This window comes from Ranitomeya variabilis, chromosome 4 (assembly GCF_051348905.1).
Source record: "Ranitomeya variabilis isolate aRanVar5 chromosome 4, aRanVar5.hap1, whole genome shotgun sequence".
NCBI classification, from domain to species: Eukaryota; Metazoa; Chordata; class Amphibia; order Anura; family Dendrobatidae; genus Ranitomeya; species Ranitomeya variabilis.
Genome location: NC_135235.1, coordinates 256885275 through 256910482, shown reverse-complemented (window position 1 = coordinate 256910482; position 25208 = coordinate 256885275). Strand labels below are relative to the sequence as shown.

General features: G+C 42.7%; 1 protein-coding gene across 4 annotated transcripts in view; it reads left to right on the top strand.

The window, feature by feature from the left end:
* GRAMD1B (GRAM domain containing 1B) overlaps positions 1-25208 on the top strand; it is a 212961-nt gene that overhangs the window by 50575 nt on the left and 137178 nt on the right. The window contains exons 1-2 of one of the 4 annotated variants that reach the window (XM_077249626.1): positions 17452-17530; positions 18629-18678. The exons of the other annotated variants lie outside the window; for them this stretch is intronic. The gene's annotated coding sequence lies outside the window, so the exon portion shown is untranslated. Of the gene's footprint in view, positions 1-17451; positions 17531-18628; positions 18679-25208 lie in introns of those variants that run through there. 4 annotated transcript variants of the gene reach the window in all.

Below are 25208 nucleotides of genomic sequence, written 5' to 3'. Positions count from 1 at the left end.
ATGGCGGATGGAACGGACGACCATCCGCCACAATCCGTCGCTAATGCATGTCTATGGGAAAATAGCAGATTCGCCAAAAAAAAATGGCAGATCCGCTATTTGACGAAAATGGCAGTTTCAAACTGACGCCAAAAGACTGAAGTGTGAAAGAGGCCTTAATGATCTCAAGGCAGCTGGGACCACAGTCAACAAGAAAACCATTGGTAACACATTACGCCGTAAAAGTTTAAAATCCTGCAGTGCCCGCAAGGTCCCCCTGCTGAAGAAGGCACATGTGCAGCCCATCTGAAGTTTGCCAGTGAACACCTGGATGATTCTGTGAAGGATTGGGAGAAGGTGCTGTGGTCAGATGAGACAAATATTTAGGTTTTTGGCATTAACTCAACTTGCTGTGTTTGGAGGAAGAGAAATGCTGCCTATGACCCAAAGAACACCGTCCCCACTGTCAAGCACGGAGGTGGAAACATTGTGTTTTTGGGGGTGTTTCTCTGCTAAGGGCACAGGACTACTTCACCGCATCAATGGAAGAATGGATGGAGCCATGTACCGTAAAATCCTGAGTGACAACCTCCTTCCCTCCTCCATGACATTAACCCCTTCAAGACCTTACCCTTTTTTCGTTTTTGAGTTTGTTTTTCGCTCCACCAGTGACACCGTCACGTGATCGCGGGTCACCGGTTTGTTGGCATGACAACCAGAGGTCTCCTCTGGTTAACCTACCCTTAAAATTATAGACTGTTAATGTCTTTGTCAGTGGACAAACTTACAAAATCAGCAAGGGATCAAATACTGATTTCCACCATTGTAAATCAACAGAAAAGTCGTTAGCTGATGTATATTTAATCTCGTGCCGTTCCTCCCCATCCATGGGACCACTTGTATTATTTACAACTAGCAGACCCTGTTGTATTGGGGACACATTGCTCATCTCATGTTGGACCCTGGGGGAGCTCTATGACTAATGAGACACAGAAAGGGGAGGAAGTTTTCCCTCCAGTCTTGGCAATGGCAGACGATCCTCTACACAATACATCCCACAATAAACCCTGTGATTCTGCCGTTGCTGTACCGCTCTGGTTTTTTTGCTGTTTCTCTTTTATCCTTATTTAAGTATCATTTCTAAGCATCGCTGTGAGTCAGAGGTGACATTTCAGGAGAATAGACAATATTAACCACAGTTCTCTTCTGTGTGCGGAGTCTACTTATTAGCGGGAATTATTTTCTCTTCAGTTGCTTTTTTTTTTTTTTCTTGTAAAAGTCGTCTTTATACTCAAATGTCTTTGTTGCGCCAGTTCTCATATACAGACAATATGGAATTAGTCTGTGGAGAGCATCGCATTTACTGATCACCTAAAACCTGTTTTTTCTTCTAAATCTTGATTCCTTCTTCACGTTAGGGCCATACAACAGCACATGGATTAGGCACTCTATGTGCGGTCATATCATAACTTTCCATAATGGCCCCTTCTCCCCTGAAAGAAACCAACTTTCTAGAAAAAAAACTGGTCCGAATTTCTCGATGGTGTGATCCTGGCATGCAAAACACGATACCAGAACCCTACACAGCCACCATCGCTGCTAATGCGTAAGATCTCCTTTATTTTCAGGAGATATTGCTCTTGGCACTAAACCAGCTCTACTGCATTGTTTATTAAAGGGCACCTGTCACCACGTTTTTGGAAGATGGGATAAAAATAGCGTTAAATAGGGGCAGAGGTGGGCGTTACATTAGTGTGTGTGTTATGCGTTTATTACCCACCTAAGTTGCCGAAATAACTTTGCAAAGTCTCCGTTTTCGCCTGTCAATCAGGCTGGTCAGGTCACATGGGCGTTGTCTTCCCCCAGATTTGGCGTAGTTTTCCGTTGGTGGCGTAGTGGTGTGCGCATGCCCAAAGTCCGGAATCCTCTTCCAGGGGATTTAAAATAGCGCGGTGTTCGTTATTGCATTGGTGATCGGTGGGCGCGGCCATCTTCCTTTGGCCGCGCGTGCGCAGAAGCGGCGCTCTGCTGGCCGCGGCTTCAGGAAAATGGCCGCCGCGATATCCATCTGCGCACGCGCGGCATCCCGCGGCCATTTTCCTGAAGCCGCGGCCAGCAGAGCGCCGCTTCTGCGCACGCGCGGCCAAAGGAAGATGGCCGCGCCCACCGATCACCAATGCAATAACGAACACCGCGCTATTTTAAATCCCCTGGAAGAGGATTCCGGACTTTGGGCATGCGCACACCACTACGCCACCAACGGAAAACTACGCCAAATCTGGGGGAAGACAACGCCCATGTGACCTGACCAGCCTGATTGACAGGCGAAAACGGAGACTTTGCAAAGTTATTTCGGCAACTTAGGTGGGTAATAAACGCATAACACACACACTAATGTAACGCCCACCTCTGCCCCTATTTAACGCTATTTTTATCCCATCTTCCAAAAACGTGGTGACAGGTTCCCTTTAAGCAGTTCCCAAATCGTAACCTCTGTAATGATATCACCTTTCTTTAACCGCTCTGTAAAGTATTTGGCAATGCTGGCTAGGATTGTAGTATCCCGACATGTAGAGCAGGATCCCACAACCCTTCATGGCCCATCTCGCTGTGAAACTGCGAGATCTTCCTCTCTGCATTAACTCGGCACTGCCGCATATTTTACGGGTCCATTAGAGGGGTGTTAGGGACCCTTTTTGCTAATAGATGATATATCACCAGTCTGGCGATGCCCTCTTCTTTCTAAAAATAAAAAGGCCTCAGACTGGGGATAGGTTCTCATGAATGTGAACCTTTAATTTCTGTTGACTTTGCAGAATAAGCTGTCATATGTACATGAGGAAAACCACTATTTCTGGCCATTGCATGACTTGTATCCTGCATTTTATACCATTTTCTTCTATGAAGACTCTATTATAAAGAAATAGCAAAGTATACAAAATGAATATAAAGCGCTTAATGAGTATGGTGACATGACGGGGGAGCAAAGATCAGAGGTAACAACCAGAGGCGTTACCTGTGATAAGTAATGTCGGCATCGAGTGATGGCAAGCAGAACTAGCCGCTCTCCCTTTTACCGGTGTCTTTGATTTCTATTTGGTTATTGCAATCACTTGTAAATATTTGCATATTGTATATTCTTATTGTCTCACTTAGGAATAATATTGTTCTTTTCACTGTAGCATGTGTTCACAAGGATCATGGCAGGCGTTATACAGCAGTACTGAGCAGTGTAGCTATGAATCCAGCTCGGGTCTAGGTAATAATAAATATATATATATATATATATATATATATATATATATATATATATATATATATATAATATTTAGATTTTTCTAACGCTTGTTGAAACGACAGTGTATATTAAAAATATGCAGCAAAATCTGCTCTTTTTACATGGGTTTCTGTAAAGGACGTAACACATACTGCTGACGGCAACTGATCATATTCTTAATCACGTTTTTATAGGGTCTCTGTCAGCACAGAATGACTGTTCAAATCAAGCGCAGGCGCTTGGTGCATCATGGCGAGGCCAGACATTTAAATACACCTTCCTACCTGCTTATTTTATTTTGTTTAGCACTATTGGCCAATTAATAACAAATTTAATACACGGTGTGCACAATTATTAGGCAAGTGAGTATTTGTGTAATGAGGGGGTTGCAGCCTAATGATACAATGCACTTTATCAAGGTGCAGAATTATTGGGACCTTGTGCTGCTCAGGCAAAAATGGGCAAAATAGGAGATTTACCTGACTCTGAAAACTCAGAAATTGTTACAACTCTAAGGCTATGTGCACACGTATTCTTGGCCACTGCGGATTTTTCCGCAGCAGATTTGATAAATCTACAGGGCAAAAACGCTGCGTTTTTGCTGCAGATTTATCGCAGATTTACCGTGGTTTTTCTGCGGTTTTCACTGCGGTTTTACAACTGCGGTTTTCCATAGGGGCAGCTGTAAAACCGCTGCGGAATCCGCAGAAAGAAGTGACATGCTGCAGAATGATGCGTTTCCGCGCATTTTTTTCCGCAGCATGTGCACAGCGTTTTTAGTTTCCCATAGGTTTACATTGAACTGTAAACGCGTGGGAAACTGCTGCGGACCCGCAGCTGCGGAAACGCTGTGGATCCGCAGCAAAATCCGCATTGTGTGCACATACCCTTACAGAGGGATGCAGCACTCCTGAAATAGATAAAGATATTAGGGAGTAATCACAGATCCATTACACGTTTTGTTGCAAATGGTCAACAGGGTCACAAAAAAATGTTAAAAAATATGCACGTTAACTACCAAAGATCTGAGTATGAGAAAAATCAAACGTGAAGCGAAAAGGAAGCAATTATCCTTCAATCCTGTCATATTCTAGAACATCAGCCTCCATAGAGGCCCAGAGGTACAAGGTGTTCAGCGCTCAGAGACATGACCGCAGTGAGGAGGCTGAGCCCGTCCACGACTGAGCAAGACACAGAAGTGGAAACATCAAGACTGGGCCAAGAACTATCTCCCACAGGTTTTTCAAAGGTTTCATGGACTGATGAGATGAGATGACTCTGAATGGAACAGATGGATGGGCCATGGCTGAATCAGTACTGGGCACAGACCTCAACTACTACTCAGACACCAGCGAGATGGAGGTGGGCACTGCCATGGACTGAGATTAAACAAGAGCTAGTTGGACTTTGTTAGGTCAAAAATTGATTTAAATTAAACTCCCAAACCTCCTGCAGGTGATTAGATGACTTTTTCTTCCAGCAGTTTAGCAGAAAAATGTCTGCATCTTTAAAGAGAACCAGAATTATTCTGGAGGTCAAGGCTCCATCGCATCATCGAAGTCTCCACTGCTTGGTGATAGAAAAAGCCCTAAAGATGGAGAATAATGACCCAACCCCCCCGTCCTCACCGGACCTAAACCCTAGTGAGAACTTGTGGATGCTTCTTACACAGGAGATATCCGTGAAGGAGAACAGTCGCCTCTCCATGGATGGAGCTTATGACTGTTATTCAGAAGAAGAGCGGCCATATCACTATATTGCTCACTGAAATGTTTTCTTTTTTTATCTCAGATATGTATTTTGTACATTTTGAGCTGATTGTTTTTTATTCCCACTGGAACAGACAAAACTAAACAATTGAGATGGAAAATTTACATTTTTAAATTAATTGCATATTAATTGTGCACACAGAAACATTCTCCTAAGAAACACAAAATAGCATTTTTACTTTCTTAAATATTGAGGTTTATTACCCTTTCCGACTGACGACAGCACTGGAGATGTTCATTAATAAAATTAATCATCAAGAATACAAATTGCCTAACAATTGTGCATGCAGTTTAGTAGTGGACAGCCCCTTTAATTTTAATTACCTTAGACTCCAACATTCAATAGAGTTAAAAAAATAAATAATACAATAAAAAAGAAGCCACTGCATACTACAGAGGATACACAGCAAGTAATGAACAGTCCAAGGCAATGACATGTCTAAATATTTGCAAAATTATAAAGCTGTTTAACGCCTATGATGTTTTTGCATGTGGAGAAGATCATGAGAATATAAAATCTTCATCTCTGTTATATTAATATTTCGTGATGAATGGAAGATGACGTCTTCTACTTCCTGTCTGAAACCTGACACAGTCCTGGCAGGGATGAGTTGTAATGAGGTGTATCAAAGTGGATGTTTCAGTGGGTTGCTAGAACGATAAAAGCGAGTGTCATCTCTGTGGTATTACCGGCTAGATATTTATGTGTTGCCTCCTAAATAAAGCTGTTGTATGCAGTGGACGAGCTCTGTAGAGAGTACTGTGTACCCTAGTCATTAACAAAGAGGATTATGTCTAGACATTATATGAACAAAAGTATTTGGATGCAGGTCTTAATCATTATTTTATTTCCTTCAAACACAATGGCACAGGTGTATAAAATGTAGTCTTGTTGCATGCCGTCTGCCTTTTACTAAAATATGTGAGAAAGTGGATTGGGGTAAAGAGCTCACTCAGCGTGGTCCTGTAATATTACGTCATCCGTGTAATGAAGCATTTCTTAATTTCTAAAAAGTCCATCATCTATGAGTTGTATTATTGAAAAGTCAACAAGTCTGGGTTTGGTGAATGCCAGGAGGACGTCACCCATCCGACTACATTGTGCCCGCTGTACAGTTTGGTGGAGAAGGCCCTTTAACCCCTTAATCCCGTTTGACGTACTATCCCGTCAAGGTGACCTGGGACTTAATTCCGGGTGACGGGATAGTACGTCATACGCGATCGGCCGCGCTCACGGGGGGAGCGCGGCCGATCGCGGCCGGGTGTCAGCTGCCTATCGCAGCTGACATCCGGCACTATGTGCCAGGAGCGGTCACGGACCGCCCCCGGCACATTAACCCCCGGCACACCGCGATCAAACATGATCGCGATGTGCCGGCGGTGCAGGGAAGCATCGCGCAGGGAGGGGGCTCCCTGCGTGCTTCCCTGAGACCCCCGGAGCAACGCGATGTGATCGCGTTGCTGCGAGGGTCTCCTACCTCCTTCCTGGCTGCAGGTCCCGGATCCAAGATGGCCGCGGCATCCGGGTCCTGCAGGGAAGGAGGTGGCTTACCGAGTGTCTGCTCAGTGCAGACACTTGGTAAGCCTGCAGCCCTGCACAGCAGATCGCAGATCTGGCAGAGTGCTGTGCACACTGCCAGATCAATGATCTGTGATGTCCCCCCCTGGGACAAAGTAAAAAAGTAAAAAAAAACATTTTCCACATGTGTAAAAAAAAAAGAAAAAAATTCCTAAATAAATAATAATAAAAAAATATATATTATTCCCATAAATACATTTCTTTATCTAAATAAAAAAAAAAAAACAATAAAAGTACACATATTTAGTATCGCCGCGTCCGTAACGACCCAACCTATAAAACTGCCCCACTAGTTAACCCCTTCAGTAAACACCGTAAGAAAAAAAAAAAAAAAAACGAGGCAAAAAACAACGCTTTATTACCATACCGGCGAACAAAAAGTGGAATAACACGCGATCAAAAAGACTGATATAAATATCCATGGTACCGCTGAAAACGTCATCTTGTCCCGCAAAAAACAAGCCGCCATACAGCATCATCAGCAAAAAAATAAAAAAGTTATAGTCCTGAGAATAAAGCGATACCAAAATAATTATTTTTTCTATAAAATAGTTTTTTATCATATAAAAGCGCCAAAACATAAAAAAATGATATAAATGAGGTATCGCTGTAATCGTACTGACCCGTCGAATAAAACCGCTTTATCAATTTTACCAAACGCGGAACGGTATAAACGCCTCTCCCAAAAGAAATTCATGAATAGCAGGTTTTTGGTAATTCTGCCTCACAAAAATCGGAATAAAAAGCGATCAAAAGCGGTCACGTGTCCGAAAATGTTACCAATAAAAACGTCAACTCGTCCCGCAAAAAACAAGACCTCACATGACTCTGTGGAGCAAAATGTGGAAAAATTATAGGTCTCAAAATGTGGAGACGCAAAAACTTTTTTGCTATAAAAAGCGTCGCTGGTTTCACACTTGCGTTTGTCTGCAGCGTTTTTTGCACAAAAAAACGCATGCGTTTTTTCCCTATATTTAACATTGAAAACGCATGCGTTTTTTGTACGCGTTTGGTCGCGTTTTCAAACGCATGCGTTTTTTTTCTGCATGCGTTCATTTTCAGAAATACAACCTGCAGTATTTTCTTGCGTTTTTAAGCACATGCGTTTGCGTTAAAAACGCATGCGTTTTTATTGGAAAAAAAAAGAAAACACACTGAAAAGCCACCCACCACCATCAAGGTGATAAAGGGATCCAAACCCTAACCCTAACTCTACCCCTAACCGTTTAATGAACATTTTCTGACAGTCATAGTGCCACGTATTTAAGTGCCACGTATTTAAGTGCCACGTATTTCAGTACCACGTATTTCAGTGCCACGTATTTCAGTGCCACGTATCACGTATTTCAGTGCCACGTGTTTCAGTGCCACGTATTTAAGTGCCACGTATCACGTATTTCAGTGCCACGTATCACGTATTTCAGTGCCACGTATCACGTATTTCAGTGTCACATATTTTAGTACCACGTATTTCAGTGCCACGTATTTCAGTGCCACGTATTTCAGTGCCACGTATTTCAGTGCCACGTATCACGTATTTCAGTGCCACGTATTTAAGTGCCACGTATCACGTATTTAAGTGCCACGTATTTCAGTGCCACGTATTTCAGTGCCACGTATTTCAGTGCCACGTATCACGTATTTCAGTGCCACGTGTTTCAGTGCCACGTATTTAAGTGCCACGTGCCACGTATTTCAGTGCCACGTATTTCAGTGCCACGTATTTCAGTGCCACATATTTCAGTCACGTTTAGGGTTAGGGTTAGGGGTAGGGTTGGAGGTAAAGTTAGGGTTGGGGCTAAAGTTAGGGTTAGGGTTTGGATTACATTTACGGTTTGGATTAGGGTTGGGACTAGAATTATGGGTGTGTCAGGGCTAGGGGTGTGGTTAGGGTTACCGTTGGGATTAGGGTTAGGGGTGTGTTTGGGTTAGGGTTTCAGGTAGAATTGGGGAGTTTCCACTGTCCAGGCACATCAGGGGCTCTCCAAGCGCGACATGGCGTCCAATCTCAATTCCAGCCAATTCTGCGTTGAAAAAGTAAAACAGTGCTCCTTCCCTTCCGAGCTCTCCCGTGCGCCCAAAAAGGGGTTTACCCCAACATATGTGTTATCAGCGTACTCGGGACAAATTGAACAACAACTTCTGGGGTCCAAGTTCTCTTGTTATCCTTAGGAAAATAAAAATTTGGGGGGCTAAAAATCATTTTTGTGGGAAAAAAAAGATGTTTTATTTTCACGGCTCTGCGTTATAAACTGTAGTGAAACACTTGGGGGTTCAAAGTTCTCACAACACATCTAGATAAGTTCCTTGGGAGGTCTAGTTTCCAATATGGGGTCACTTGTGGGGGGTTTGTACTGTTTGGGTACATCAGGGGCTCTGCAAATGCAACGTGACGCCTGCAGACCAATCCATTTAAGGCTGCATTCCAAATGGCGCTCCTTCCCTTCCGAGCTCTGTCATGCACCCAAACAGTGGTTCCCCCCCACATATGGGGTATCAGCGTACTCAGGACAAATTGGACAACAACTTTTGGGGTCTAATTTATCCTGTTACCCTTGTGAAAATACAAAACTGGGGGCTAAAAAATCATTTTTGTGAAAAAAAAAAGGAATTTTTATTTTCACGGCTTTGCGCTATAAACTTTAGTGAAACACTTGGGGGTTCAAAGTTCTCAAAACACATCTAGATAAGTTCCTTGGGAGGTCTAGTTTCCAATATGGGGTCACTTGTGGGGGGTTTGTACTGTTTGGGTACATCAGGGGCTCTGCAAATGCAACGTGACGGCTGCTGACCAATCCATTTAAGTCTGCATTCCAAATGGCGCTCCTTCCCTTCCGAGCTCTGTCATGCGCCCAAACAGTGGTTCTCCCCCACATATGGGGTATCAGCGTACTCAGGACAAATTGAAAAACAAATTTTGGGGTCCAATTTATTCTGTTACCCTTGTAAAAATACAAAGCTGGGGGCTAAAAAATCATTTTTGAGAAAAAAAAAAAATTATTTTCACGGCTCTGCGTTATAATCTGTAGTGAAACACTTGGGGGTTCAAAGCTCTCAAAACACATCTAGATAAGTTCCTTAGGGAGTCTACTTTCCAAAATGGTGTCAATTGTGGGGGGTTTCAATGTTTAGGCACATCAGGGGCTCTCCAAACGCAACATGGCGTCCCATCTCAATTCCAGTCAATTTTGCATTGAAAAGTCAAATGGCGCTCCTTCCCTTCCAAGCTCTGCCATGCGCCCAAACAATGGTTTACACCCACATATGGGGTATCAGCGTACTCAGGACAAATTGCACAACATTTTTTGATGTCCAATTTCTTCTCTTACCCTTGGGAAAATAAAAAATTGGGGGCAAAAAGATCATTTTTGTGAAAAAATATGATTTTTTATTTTTACGGCTCTGCATTATAAACTTCTGTGAAGCACTTGGTGGGTCAAAGTGCTCACCACACATCTAGATAAGTTCCTTAGGGGGTCTACTTTCCAAAATGGTGTCACTTGTAGGGAGTTTCAATGTTTAGGCACATCAGGGGCTCTCCAAACGCAACATGGCGTCCCATCTCAATTCCAGTCAATTTTGCATTGAAAAGTCAAATGGCGCTCCTTCCCTTCCAAGCTCTGCCATGCGCCCAAACAATGGTTTACACCCACATATGGGGTATCAGCGTACTCAGGACAAATTGCACAACATTTTTTGTGGTCCAATTTCTTCTCTTACCCTTGAGAAAATAAAAAATTGGGGGCAAAAAGATCATTTTTGTGAAAAAATATGATTTTTTATTTTTACGGCTCTGCATTATAAACTTCTGTAAAGCACTTGGTGGATCAAAGTGCTCACCACACATCTAGATAAGTTCCTTAGGGGGTCTACTTTCCAAAATGGTGTCACTTGTAGGGAGTTTTAATGTTTAGGCACATCAGGGGCTCTCCAAACGCAACATGGCGTCCCATCTCAATTCCAGTCAATTTTGCATTGAAAAGTCAAATGGCGCTCCTTCCCTTCCAAGCTCTGCCATGCGCCCAAACAATGGTTTACACCCATATATGGGGTATCAGCGTACTCAGGACAAATTGCACAACATTTTTTGGGGTCCAATTTCTTCTCTTACCCTTGGGAAAATAAAAAATTGGGGGCGAAAAGATCATTTTTGTGAAAAAATATGATTTTTTATTTTTACGGCTCTGCATTATAAACTTCTGTGAAGCACTTGGTGGGTCAAAGTGCTCACCACACATCAAGATAAGTTCCTTAGGGGGTCTACTTTCCAAAATGGTGTCACTTGTAGGGGGTTTCAGTGTTTAGGCACATCAGGGGCTCTCCAAACGCAACATGGCGTCCCATCTCAATTCCAGTCAATTTTGCATTGAAAAGTCAAATGGCGCTCCTTTCCTTCCGAGCTCTGCCATACGCCTAAACAGTGGTTTACCCCCACATATGGGGTATCAGCGTACTCAGGACAAATTGCACAACATTTTTTGCGGTCCAATTTCTTCTCTTACCCTTGGGAAAATAAAAAATTGGGGGCGAAAAGATCATTTTTGTGAAAAAATATGATTTTTTATTTTTACGGCTCTGCATTATAAACTTCTGTGAAGCACTTGGTGGGTCAAAGTGCTCACCACACATCAAGATAAGTTCCTTAGGGGGTCTACTTTCCAAAATGGTGTCACTTGTAGGGGGTTTCAGTGTTTAGGCACATCAGGGGCTCTCCAAACGCAACATGGCGTCCCATCTCAATTCCAGTCAATTTTGCATTGAAAAGTCAAATGGCGCTCCTTTCCTTCCGAGCTCTGCCATACGCCCAAACAGTGGTTTACCCCCACATATGGGGTATCAGCGTACTCAGGACAAATTGTACAACAACTTTGGGGGTCCATTTTCTCCTGTTACCCTTGGTAAAATAAAACAAATTGGAGCTGAAATAAATTTTGTGTGAAAAAAAGTTAAATGTTCATTTTTATTTAAACATTCCAAAAATTCCTGTGAAACACCTGAAGGGTTAATAAACTTCTTGAATGTGGTTTTGAGCACATTGAGGGGTGCAGTTTTTAGAATGGTGTCACACTTGGGTATTTTCTATCATATAGACCCCTCAAAATGACTTCAAATAAGATGTGGTCCCTAAAAAAAAATGGTGTTGTAAAAATGAGAAATTGCTGGTCAACTTTTAACCCTTATAACTCCGTCACAAAAAAAAATTTTGGTTCCAAAATTGTACTGATGTAAAGTAGACATGTGGGAAATGTTACTTATTAAGTATTTTGCATGACATATGTCTGTGATTTAAGGGCATAAAAATTCAAAGTTGGAAAATTGCAAAATTTTCAAAATTTTCGCCAAATTTCCATTTTTTTCACAAATAAACGCAAGTTATATCGAATAAATTTTACGACTAACATGAAGTACAATATGTCACGAGAAAACAATGTCAGAATCGCCAAGATCCGTCAAAGCGTTCCAGAGTTATAGCCTCATAAAGGGACAGTGGTCAGAATTGTAAAAATTGGCCCGGTCATTAACGTGCAAACCACCCTCGGGGCTTAAGGGGTTAATGTCAGTGAAGGGAAATGTTAATGCTTCAGCTCAAGACATTTATGTGGGAACAGTTTGGGGAAAGCACTTTTATATTCTCCATGACTTTTGCCCCTTTGCGCAAAGCAAGATCCATAAAGGCATGATTGAGGGAGTTTTGTGTGGAAAGTACATTACCAACCACACAGAGCACAGACTTCAACCCCATGCACCCGTGGGATGAACTGTAACGTAGATTGTGTGTCCGGCTTCTCTCAATCATCAGGGTCTGACCTGACCTGTTCCACAGACCCTTCTATACTTCGTTTCCTCAGCTTCTTGTGATATAAAGGCTCTGGTGACATCAATTGCAGAGATTGATGTTTATATTGACAGATTTGGTATATGGATTTTTAAATGAGGATGAAGCCTAATAGTAATATTGGCGTTTGCAGTGATTGCATTATGTTATTATCGGAACTCTACAATCTTCACTTACACCTTACAGAAGTCCACCAATCTCATGCCAGGAACGGTATTTTGTTGTTAGTATGTGTAACACACACACAAAAATAAGTATGGTATTTGCTTCACTGCCGATTTTGCATGTTTTTCCATTTGCAAAGAATGGATATGTCTGTAATTTTTATCATGGGTCCACTTCACTTGTGAGTGACAGAATCTGTGAAAAAAAAATCACATTGTATGATTTTTAAATTAAAATAATAGCATTTTATTGCAATGATTGAGTGTTTGATCACCTACCAAACAGCAAGCATTATGGATCTTTTTTTTTTAAGACCCTGTACTCATTACCTGCATTAATTGCACCTGACTGAGTGCCTTATATAGGTAATGAATTCAATCAGTCATACTCCAAACTCTCCACCATGGCCAGGAGCAAAAAACTACTAATGATTTCTACCATGCTCCAGGGCGTGCGGTGCCTGGAAGAAATCCCTGCCTCCGCTATTAGAGTATCACTCCCCTCCCATGCACTTCGCACTTACCAGTGATGTGCAGTTGTGGTGCTTGAATCCCACGCCGGAATCCCGAGCATGCGCCCTGTACTTCCTCAACAATCTTCCTTCTCTCTATGGTCCAATTCTTGTGTGCTGGTGCACAAGAATGCTGAATTCACTGACCATAGAGAGAATGGAAAGGTACAGATTGTTGTTTGATAACCACTCCAACTCCAAGTTTTGAGGAATAAGAAGGATGAGTACAATTCCAAGAACACCGTCCCAACCGTGAAGCATGGTGGGGGAAACATAATAATTTGGGGATGCTGTTTTACATAGGGGACAGGACCACTGCACCGTATTGAAGGGAGGATGGATGGGGTCATGTATTGCGAGATTTTGGCCAACTACCTCCTTCCCTCTGTAACAGCTTTGAAGATGGGTCGTGGCTGGGTCTTCCAGCATGACAATGACCCGAAACACACAGCCAGGGCGACTAAGGAGTGCCTCCGTAAGAAGCATTTCAAGGTCCTGGAGTGTCCTAGCCAGTCTCCAGACCTGAACCCAATAGAAAATCTTTGGAGGAGCTGAAACTCGTTGCCCAGCGACAGCCCCGAAACCTGAAATATCTGGAGAATATCAGTATGGAGGAGTGGGCCAAAATCCCTGCTGCAGTGGGTGGAAACTTGGTCAAGAACCTCAGGATATGTCTGAGCTCTGTATTTACAAAGAAAGGTTTCTGTACAAATATTAAGTTCTGTTTTCTATTGTCAAATACCTATTTAATTTATTTCAATTAATTATGTAAAAATCCTACAATGTGATTTTCTGGAATTTTTTTTTTTTTAAGATTCTGTCTCACAGATGAAGTGTACCTACAATAAAAATTACAGAACTCTCCATTGTTTGTAGGTGGGAAAACTTGCAAAATCCTCTGTATCAAATACTTATTTTCCACACTGTGTGTGTATTTTCCCCACTACCACTACAATGTGTTTCTTGATAAAATATTCAGTAGTCCCTCTACAGGAGCTATAAGGCGAGTGCTCGGAGATGTCACTCTGTAATGACTACGTTTCCGTCTTTGATGATCACTACTTCCTGGATAACCAGTTTCCAAACAGCTGATCCCTTTCTCGTCCTTAGCTTGTAGCCAGCAGTGTGCTAGAGCCTTGAATGCCATGGGCACAATGCATCCCTGAGCATAGTCTTCCATTTGATCTATAAATGTACTAAGTATAGATAACCTGCAGTCCACTGGTCATGCCTGTATAAAGCCCCCCCCCAAAAAAAAAATACATCCATACATCTCTCCTGTCAAAAGAGGAATAGGTGCCATGGAGATTACAGCCAATTGCATGGGTGCCAGATCATATTTTTCTATTGAATGGAACACTAATGCAATACCAGGCACAACCCATGGACAGGAGTGGTGCTGTCTCCAAACCCTTTTCTGGTCACACACAACCACTTTAAATTGAGCCTGATTGTATCTGTGTTGTATGACTCCTAGTTATCTGAGCTAAGCCGCTGTAGGAAGTAATGAATGTTTCTTTTCCTATGCTCTGTAGTTGACATTAGTCATGCTTTTTGCTCATTGACCTGCTTTTAGAGTTCAGTTCCAATATCTGTCTGTGTCCACTCCAGGCCTTTTTGCAATCTTATGATTAAATGCTCCTGTGCAGCCTTTTGCTCTAATTGAAGGAAATTATCTGTGGTCTCGTACACTGTTTTTTTTTTTGTTTTTTTTTGTGAAACATATTCATCAAGCAGGGGCTGCTTCTTGCCCCACAGTAATAAACATATTCGGACTGGGCCACCACAAGACTACTGAACTCCCCCGTGCAGTGGTGTAATGTTCACGGTCACTGTGCAACAGGGCCCAGGCGGAGGGTGGCCAGGCGATGTCAGGGGTATTTTCATCAGGATGAGCACTTCCGACACATATCCAGTTGAAAAGTAGTGCAGAGCAGACAGCCACTTGCTCCCTTCTTTTTTTTTCTTCATTTACAGGCCTATTCAACATCCCGTCACAGACAGCACAATGACGTCAGTACTTTGGCCACCTGCACTAGGCTCGTCGTGGGAGCCAGGGACAGATGAGAAGAATTGTTTTTGCCCTTATCCAAATAGCTATATCGCTTACCAAATTGCTGCATCAGGATACCTGGAGCGCTCCCGATAATCAGCTGTTCGGCGCCGCAGCTGCAGTGTTGCGGCTGTGTGACAGTCATAACACATGCATGGATGGCCTGTTTGTTGGACTCTCCATACATGTGTTGTGACTGTCACACAGCCGCTACACATTCAGCTGCCCCACCGAACAGCTGATTATCGGGAGCGCTCCAGGTATCCGGGTTACCGAGACAGCTATTCGGTAAGCACTGTAGCTATTTGGATAAGGAGTTATCTGGAGCTATTCGCTCATCCCTAGTTATTAATACTAAATCGGGGGCCAGAATGGGGGGCATAATGACTAAATCAGGGGCCAAAATGGGGGACATTATTACTAAATCAAGGGCCAATATGGGGGGCATAATGACTAAATCAGGGGCCAAAATGGGGGACATTATTACTAAATCAGGGGCCAATATGGGGGACATTATTACTAAATCAGGGGCCAATATGGGGGACATTATTACTAAACCAGGGGCCAATATGGGGGACATTGCTAAACCAGGGGTCAATATGGGGGACATTATTACTAAATCAAGGGCCAATATGGGGACATTATTACTAAATCAGGGGCCCATATGGGGGACATTATTACTAAATCCGGGGCCAATATGGGGGACATTATTACTAAATCAGGGACCAAAATGGGGAACATTATTACTAAATCAAGGGCCAATATGGGGGGCATAATGACTAAATCAGGGGCCAAAATGGGGGACATTATTACTAAATCAGGGGCCAATATGGGGGACATTATTACTAAACCAGGGGCCAATATGGGGGACATTGCTAAACCAGGGGTCAATATGGGGGACATTATTACTAAATCAAGGGCCAATATGGGGACATTATTACTAAATCAGGGGCCCATATGGGGGACATTATTACTAAACCAGGGGCCAATATGGGGGACATTGCTAAACCAGGGGTCAATATGGGGGACATTATTACTAAATCAAGGGCCAATATGGGGACATTATTACTAAATCAGGGGCCCATATGGGGGACATTATTACTAAATCCGGGGCCAATATGGGGGACATTATTACTAAATCAGGGACCAAAATGGGGAACATTATTACTAAATCAGGGACCAAAATGGGGAACATTATTACTATATTGGGCTAGAACCCTATAAATGATAGTGAAAAATTTTAAATGGCTAAAAAAAATAAATAAATAAAATTCCTTTAAAAACTGAAAAATTTATTTCAATAAAATTTCCAATTAAAAACAAAAACACTGATTTCTCAGTAACGGAGCAATGGACCAGCCATATAAAGGTATTGCTGGACTTGTCTTTGAAAGAGCCACATGCATATATAGTTTTGGGGGTGAAATCTTGCTGACTCTCCCTTTTAAATACTTGAAAATGTGTCCCCTCCCGGTCCTGTGGCACTCTGTATTACACAGTGGCAGAGATGCACTTAATGCAAACCACCATAGTTGTACATCATGGTAATGGTATGGGCACAGTAGATGTGCTGGAGCCAATTGTGTCTTACAGGCGAGGCTCCTCTATAATTGTAATAATTCGTAACGTGTAGCTGCAGTGTGGGCCCCTAGAGTCACGTCTACTGGTGGGCCCTAAGCCCTCCAGCCGTGCACTGGTAATAGGGGCATATAGAGAGCAGTGCATTGGTCTGCAGCGTAATCCGCTTCGTTCATGTGAAGTGATGGGTGATTGATGACATAGAAGACGCCGCGATGATAAATGTTCCCTCCACCTTTTCCTCGAGCAGCAGATGTTCAATGTGAGCCTGCACCATTGTCACTAACCTGTAGAAAAGTGACCCTGGGGCTAAGAGAAGTCACTGCAGATCCCACTATCGGCTGCAGTGCTGTTATCTGCATAGGAGGCGAGTGAGACAGTGCTTTGTGGAGGGCAGGAACGTTGCTCGCGAATCCCCTCATTGCTGAGCATGCAGTTCCCGAAAGCCTATGATGTGAGCCCAGGATACAGGCGAGCACTCATGTGCATGGATGACACCCAGCATTTTCATTCTTGGTACCAAGCGCCCATCATCCGGTTTTAGGTCGTCTCCTGGCATCTATTGATTTCAGTGTAACTAGGCCAGAGGCAGATCTGCATTCCCAGTGCTGGGGACATTGAGTATACAATGATGAAGTCACGGAGATCATCCAATAGCCGTGCAGCTCTCAGCGAGGTTCAGCAGCTTCTGCAGATGAACTGAGCATCACACGCTGTCAGAATGGGAACAAATCCCTGACAGGCTCTAGTAATAAGTTGCTGGGTTTTGGAGTGAAGCATAAGGTGAGTGTGCTGGACGGGGTTTGCATTATTCCGACTCTGCTTTCTGCTTGAGAATGCATTGCCCCCTCCTATCCTATTCTCTCTGCACTGTCCTGTCCAACATAGTAATCTCATTGCCACGACCTCTGCTCTTCTCATACCTCTGCACCAAAATACCCTCAACCAACACCCAGTGTTATGCTGCACCCAGATCTGCCTCCTACTCCCTCCCAACACCCAACCACAAATTTACAAAGCCATCGCTTAGAGGCTGCATTTATCAGGAGGGGGTCAGGCTGCAGCCTCATATAACCCAGATTATACCATCCTCAGCCAACCCGGATTTCACTGCCCCATCAGCATCACTTAGCAAAATTTCCTCTTACACATGGCAGACACGCTTGGGCATGCCGTGCTTCACCACTGCCATGACATTCATATGGACCATTCCCAAAATATTTTTGATAACAGCATTTTACATTTATTGAATAACGTCTCATTCACTGTATTGTCCAGTTTAGTGAAACTCATCTGTTTACGCCAATAATACCCATCATTGCATTGATTCTTTTACTGCAAAAAAACTTTACCAGAGGATAAAACTAGTAACATCTCACAATATAGTTGTTACAAGCAAAGAAACCCGGCCAGTAGGGCGAAGTACTGGTAATATTTATAGAGCACCAAATCTCCTGCATAGATGTAGAGTTAAAGGGGGTGTCTACAACTTGTATATTAACCCATCTAGCTGTTTGTTTGACCCCAGCTGGATATATAGTGTATAAACCCAAGAAAGCATAGTCTGTGCAAGATTTTGTGTCCATTATTGTGTATTGCAGCTCGGCTCCGGTAGAAGTAAATAGGAGCTGAACTGCAGTATCTTTGAATGGCCACTACACAGTGAGGGGCGCTGTGCTTTTTACATCCGGCTGCAGTGGTAGTTGCACATAGCTAATCGGTGGGTGGTGCCGGGTGTCGGACCCCTACTAAGCTGATATTGATGACCTACCCTAAGAATAGGTCAGCAATATATATATTCTGGACAATCCCTTTAACATATAACACCCTGCAACCACTAAGGGTAGTTTAGAAATTGATTGTATAATGTTATATTTCCAGATTCAATGTGTAACCAGCATGAAGTGAACTCCCCCTATTTGTGGATGCAGGTAGGTAGGATTTTCTGTGTTAAGTCTGTCTGTACATGGGATTTGGAGCTTTGTATTGGAGAAACAGACCTATAACCACTACATAGATGCAGTCTAAAAAATCTGCGAAAGTTATTCGGACATATAAATGATGCCTTACACGGTGGACATGTTAGAGAATGTGTTATCCGAACATTATTTATTGTACAAATCAATTATTATACATATTTTCGGAAGAATTTTTGTTCTTCATGTCAGAATCTATATAAAAAAATACCCTGAAATCTTGCAGTTTTCACTCAGAGCCTTGGAATAGGCTGATACTTGGTGTTCTGTTCTGTATAGGTCACTTCTCCGCAGTCCTCTCATTATCAGCACAGACATGATCACCGTGGTACATATAGACAACACTCACTATAGGGGATGGTCACAGCATTGCTCTCCTGTACACTCTCCCATAGAAGATAAAAGGTCTCAGGGCCCACATCACTTCCATAAAAGTCAATGGGCATCTGCAGACCAATGACCGTGTGGCCCCTATAAAGCTGCACAGGCTGGATGGACGCCCCATAATCATGTACAGAAAATAGAATTAAAAAAATCTTCTGAAAATTAAACAAAAAAGGCATTTACTTTTACTTAAATGTGCGTATTTTTTACAAAAAAAATTATTTTCACCATTCGGTTTCATTAAGGCGGTTCTCCAATATTCAAACAACTCGTTCTTAAATACTATATTCCCAGCAAAAATAAAAACATCAGATACTCCCCTCCCTCAGTGCCACAGTTACAGAGATGTTGACACGGGGTTTCCCAAGGATCGCGTGACATTTTTATGCCATTTGAGCGCTGCAGCCGATCAGTGGTTGCCCCTGACAAGCTATAAAAGTGATAGTCTTCATTTTAGGTCAGGTGCAGGCAACAGTATGTGCTCCATCCGAAAAAAAAGGAAATACTGTCTGATTATGCCAATTGCACTCTGATCAGAGTGGGATCCGTTTTTGGATATTCGAGAATTTTTTTTTTTTTTAAAGTTTCTCCATCTTCTCCATTCAGTCTGTCTGTGAAAATTGAACCACTCTCAGATATCATCTGAGTAATGTTTTCACGGACCCATATACATGAATGGGTGGGTGCCATCCGATTCACTGGCCAACAGTGAAAATGTTTCTGAAATGAAAATAGCTGGTTTGTAATAATTTTAGCATCCTAAAAACGAATATGTTACTTAAAAATCATTATTAGCTCTTGTTGCTGAGATACAGGTCATTTAAGATTATTATGCAGGAAAATAGGGAAATTTTGAATTTTCAACAAATGTGTATTGGTAAACCTGATTACAGACCTGTTGAACCAATGTCAGCCATTTTATAAATTGTGTCTGCATAGTTTGTACTAATTGAAGTCTCTTTCTCTTGTTGCAGTAATTTTGTGGAGAGAATTTACACTTTGAAAATGCCTCGTAAATGTGCAAATATTGTTAACAATTTTTGTTACGTGTGTGGTTATGTGACATTTGCCAACCAAAGAAGACCAATTACTCCACTTGTGAAGACTGCTTACCATCATTACTTTGCTTATACGTGGCACTTAAATACGTGGCACTTATACGTGGCACTTAAATACGTGGCACTTATATACGTGGCATTTTGAGACCTATAATTTTTCCACATTTTGGTCCACAGAGTCATGTGAGGTCTTGTTTTTTGCGGGACGAGTTGACGTTTTTATTGGTAACATTTTCGGACACGTGACCATTTTTTATCACTTTTTATTCCGTTTTTTGTGAGGCAGAATAACCAAAAACCAGCTATTCATGAATTTCTTTATACCGTTCTGCGTTTGGTAAAATTGATAAAGCAGTTTTATTCGTCGGGTCAGTACGATTACAGCGATACCTCATTTATATCATTTTTTAATGTTTTGGCGCTTTTATACGATAAAAACTATTTTATAGAAAAAATAATTATTTTGGCATCGCTTTATTCTGAGGACTATAACTTTTTTATTTTTTTGCTGATGATGCTGTATGGCGGCTTGTTTTTTGCGGGACAAGATGACGTTTTCAGCGGTACCATGGTTATTTATATCCATCTTTTTGATCGCGTGTTATTCCACTTTTTGTTCGGCGGTATGGTAATAAAGCGTTGTTTTTTGCCTCGTTTTTTTTTTTTTTTTCTTACGGTGTTTACTGAAGGGGTTAACTAGTGGGACAGTTTTATAGGTTGGGTCGTTACGGACGCGGCGATACTAAATATGTGTACTGTACTGTGCAATTTATACTCTTGTAATGAATTCTTCTCGCTACCTACAGCACATACTTCCATGGCGTGTATCTAAAAAACGAGAGCTAATTAAACAATTCTGTGGGTATATTTGAGTTTCTCGACCCAAAATTAGTAATATTTGCCTATTTTCATCAAAGAAACATAAAAAAAGTTGTTTTTTGTTGGCCTGCAGAGGAAAATTGTGCATGCTGCAATGTTTTTTCTCGGACCGCTTAGGATAACATTGGTCTTACTGCTGTCCTATGTGTTGATGAATCACACTCGGACTGGATCTACGGTCGTCTACATGAACCCATAGAGATCAGAGGAGTCAGAACACCCAGAACCCTACCAGCATAAACTTCTCACATATCGCTGTATGTATCATGTGAAAAGTTTATTTGAAAGTGAAGTTGCTCCTGAAACTTTGAGACCCTCTCCCCTATCACCCTTCTAATCTGTTAGCACAATGCCCCCTTCCATTTATGACCGCCTGTATTCTGCCTCTTGACTAGCAGACACCAGGTTCTTCTGTACTAATGGGAAAGTTTCAGGAAATTCATGTAGTAACAGAATTGAAAAAAGCAATATAGATATTACATAAATATGAGTCATTCTCTAACATTTGGATGTGGGTTCACCAAAGATGGGAAAAGAGCAGAAGCCACTAATGCCGACACTGTAAGTAGATCTGGTTCTCCACATTATACTCGCTCCAATGCTCTGTGTATAGCAGAGCCTGCAGGTTTCTCCAGCATCATTTCTCTGCTCAACTCCACATGTGTGCTCTCCCCTAGCAAGATACCCTCTAGTGGTGAAATATAAAGTACCTGAGCATATCATCTAATCCAGATTATATCTGTACTAGATGGTGGCCCGATTCTAACGCATCGGGTATTCTAGAATATGTATGTATGTATATAGCAGCCACATAGTATATAGCACAGGCCACGTAGTATATAGGAGCCATGTACAGTAGTATATAGCAGACAAATACTACGTGGCCTGTGCTATATACTATGTGGCTGCTATATACATACATACATAAATATTGTAGAATACCCGCTGCATTAATACAGGCCACGCAGTATATAACAGTGGCCGCGCAGTATATAACACAGCCCACGTACTATATAACACAGCCCACGCTGTATATAGCAGCCACGCAGTATATAACACAGGCGACGTAGTATATAACACTGGCCATGTAATATATAGCACAGCCCACGCTGTATATAGCAGCCACGCAGTATATAACACAGGCGACGTAGTATATAACACTGGCCATGTAATATATAGCACAGCCCACGCAGTATATAGCAGCCACGCAGTATATAGCACAGCCCCCGCAGTATATAACACTGGCCACGTAATATATAACACAGCCCACGCACAGCTCACGCAGTACATAGCAGCCACGCAGTATATAGCACAGCCCACGCAGTACATAGCAGCCACGCAGTATATAGCACAGCCCACGCAGTATGTAACTGGCCACATAATATATAACACAGCTCACGCAGTATATAACAGCCAGGTTAGTATATAGCACAGAGATGTAGTATATAACAGAGCCCACGCAGTATGTAACACAGCCCACGTAGTATATAGCAATGTGGGCACTATATGCGTGGTTAAAAAAGACTTAAAATAAAAAATAAACATATACTCACCTTCCGAAGGCCCCTTGAAGTCCTGGCCCTGTGTGCTGTGCACCCGGCAGCTTCCGGTCCCAGGGTTGGTATGAGCACAGGACCTGTGATGACGTCGCGGTCACATGACCGTGACGTCATGGCAGGTCCTTCTCGCATAGCATCCTTGGCACCGGAACCTGCCGCTTGCACTGCCAAGGACAGCCGCGACGGAAGGTGAGAATAACCTTTTTTTTATTATTATTCTTATTTGTAACATTAGATCTTTTTACTATTGATGCTGCATACACAGCATCAATAGTAAAAATTTGGTCACACAGGGTTAATAGCTGCGTAACCGGAGTGTGTTACACCGCGCTCCGGTAACGCTGGCATTAACCCTGTGTGAGGGCTGACTGGATGACTGGAGGGGATTATGGAGCGGGCAATGACTGCGGGGAGGAAAGAGCGGCCATTTTGCCGCCGGACTGTGGCCGTCGCTGATTGGTCGTGGGCGTTTTGCCACGACCAGTCAGCGACTTGGATTCCATGACAGACAGAGGCCACGACCAATGAATATCCGTGACAGACAGAAGGACAGACAGACAGAAGTGACCCTTAGACAATTATATAGTAGATTTCTTGTCCTTCAAGGCCAAATCAGTGAAAGCAATGCCCTCAGCAAATAATCAGATGACTGCTTAGTGTAAACATCCTTATATAGATCATTTACTATCGGTAACATGGATACACAAAATCAATGAGAAGCCAAAAAATGGGCCTCCATTGGAAGACATTCCAAGGAGACCAATGAGATGCAATACAAACCCAATAAGTAAAATCACACATTTATTCAGAATAGATTAAAAACATAGTTCTAGTCAGCAGAAAAAGTAAAAAGCAACAATAGCTCTGAATGTAAAAGCACAGTGGTGTCAGGACAGAATAGTATCTATAAGCGCTTGTACAAATAAACTCGTGTGTTGCAAGAGGAAATTTACATGTGGGGGATAGTTTGTATATACGCAAATTATATGCATATATGTGTAATGAATATCATATGTACACGTACATTGTAGTAATCAAAATACAATTAATTGCTTCAAAATTATCCCACATTTCCCACATGTCTAAATACTGCATTTCACCCACTACAGGTCTTGGGCAACACTCGCTTGGCATAGGATTCAAGCACTCGGGCACGGTACCTCACACAAATCTGTCCATATGGTTGATTTAAACTCTGCATAAACCAGATAGGGTACAGTCCGTTTCATTACAGCCACGAAACATTATAGGACATCAGACAGTTCATGTAGCAGATAGGCTTCTCTGCTGTATATTATAATCCCCTTGTCCGGGGTTACCTCTCAAGAGTTCCACTCCTCACGCTGACTTCATGTCAGTCCCAGGTCCTCAACACAGACCGTCCAGGTCTACGGTCTCCAGGAGTTTCCAGGACGACTCCACTCCCAGGAGCCTCCAACACTGACCGTCCAGGTCTACGGTCTCTAGGTGTTTCCAGGACGACTCCACTCAAAGGAGCCTCCAACACTGACCGTCCAGGTCTACGGTCTCTAGGTGTTTCCAGGACGACTCCACTCCCAGGAGCCTCCAACACTGACCGTCCAGGACCTAGTACAGGAACAAACGGATCCATACACAGGAACCTCACAGGAACATGTGACCCACACCCTGGTCACATTATCTACCTGTAACCACTCCCATGGGTGGGAGTGTGGCTGTGTGGCTAGTTTGTCCTGCCCATCTCACCCAACTAGCCTAGTAAGTCTCCCTTGACTATTATAGAACACTACACGAATTCTTGAGGGACTACAGGTCCCAGAACAACCACGTTACATCAGACTTGCCACGCAGACTCCCTCTGCGACACATATCGGCCATTCACAACACTGCCAATCACTGTTTCATCACAACTATGCCTCCAAGTGCATCTTGAAGTGCACACACAGCGCCCCCTGGCTGTAACATTGGTCACAGCACCACAATACATAAATCAATAAAGTGCTTGTTCATAATTCCTCTAAATACCAGTGATACTAGTAATTGTTAAGTATTCTATTAATGAAAAAAATCACAAAGATTGGAAGAGAAAATAAAGATATATTGGACAACCTTACTTCACAGTATTACTGACCCACGTGTTCTGAGCCCCGACGTGCGTTTCACCCTGCTTCCTCAGGGGGTGATGTGAAGGACCCGTAAGAGGCTTGTGGTTTTTATAGAGTCCTTGGACCAATGCGGTAGTGCAGTGTGTATCCCGCAATGTCTTATGGCAAGGGGACATAATGCTAAAAAAAATCCAAGATTTGCAAGTTTAATATTTACTATAAAAATAGGAACCCAATCTTTTTTATGGAACTAAGTATACCTTCTTCTACACAAAGCTAAAACCTTTAGAAACCCTTTATCATAACTTTTCTTCCTTGTGCACATTTCCGCCTTGCTTCTCAGTACGATCCTCCTCTTACACTGGCCCTACTCCGATGGCTGCCCTTACACAGGGCTTTTCTCAGGTTAAGCTCATGACTTGCCCTTCTGATCCACGTCTCTCTCAAACGGTTGTTTACCGATAGGCCGAGTACACAACATGGAGGCGGCTGATGTGGTTACAGCAAAGGTAGGATGGAAA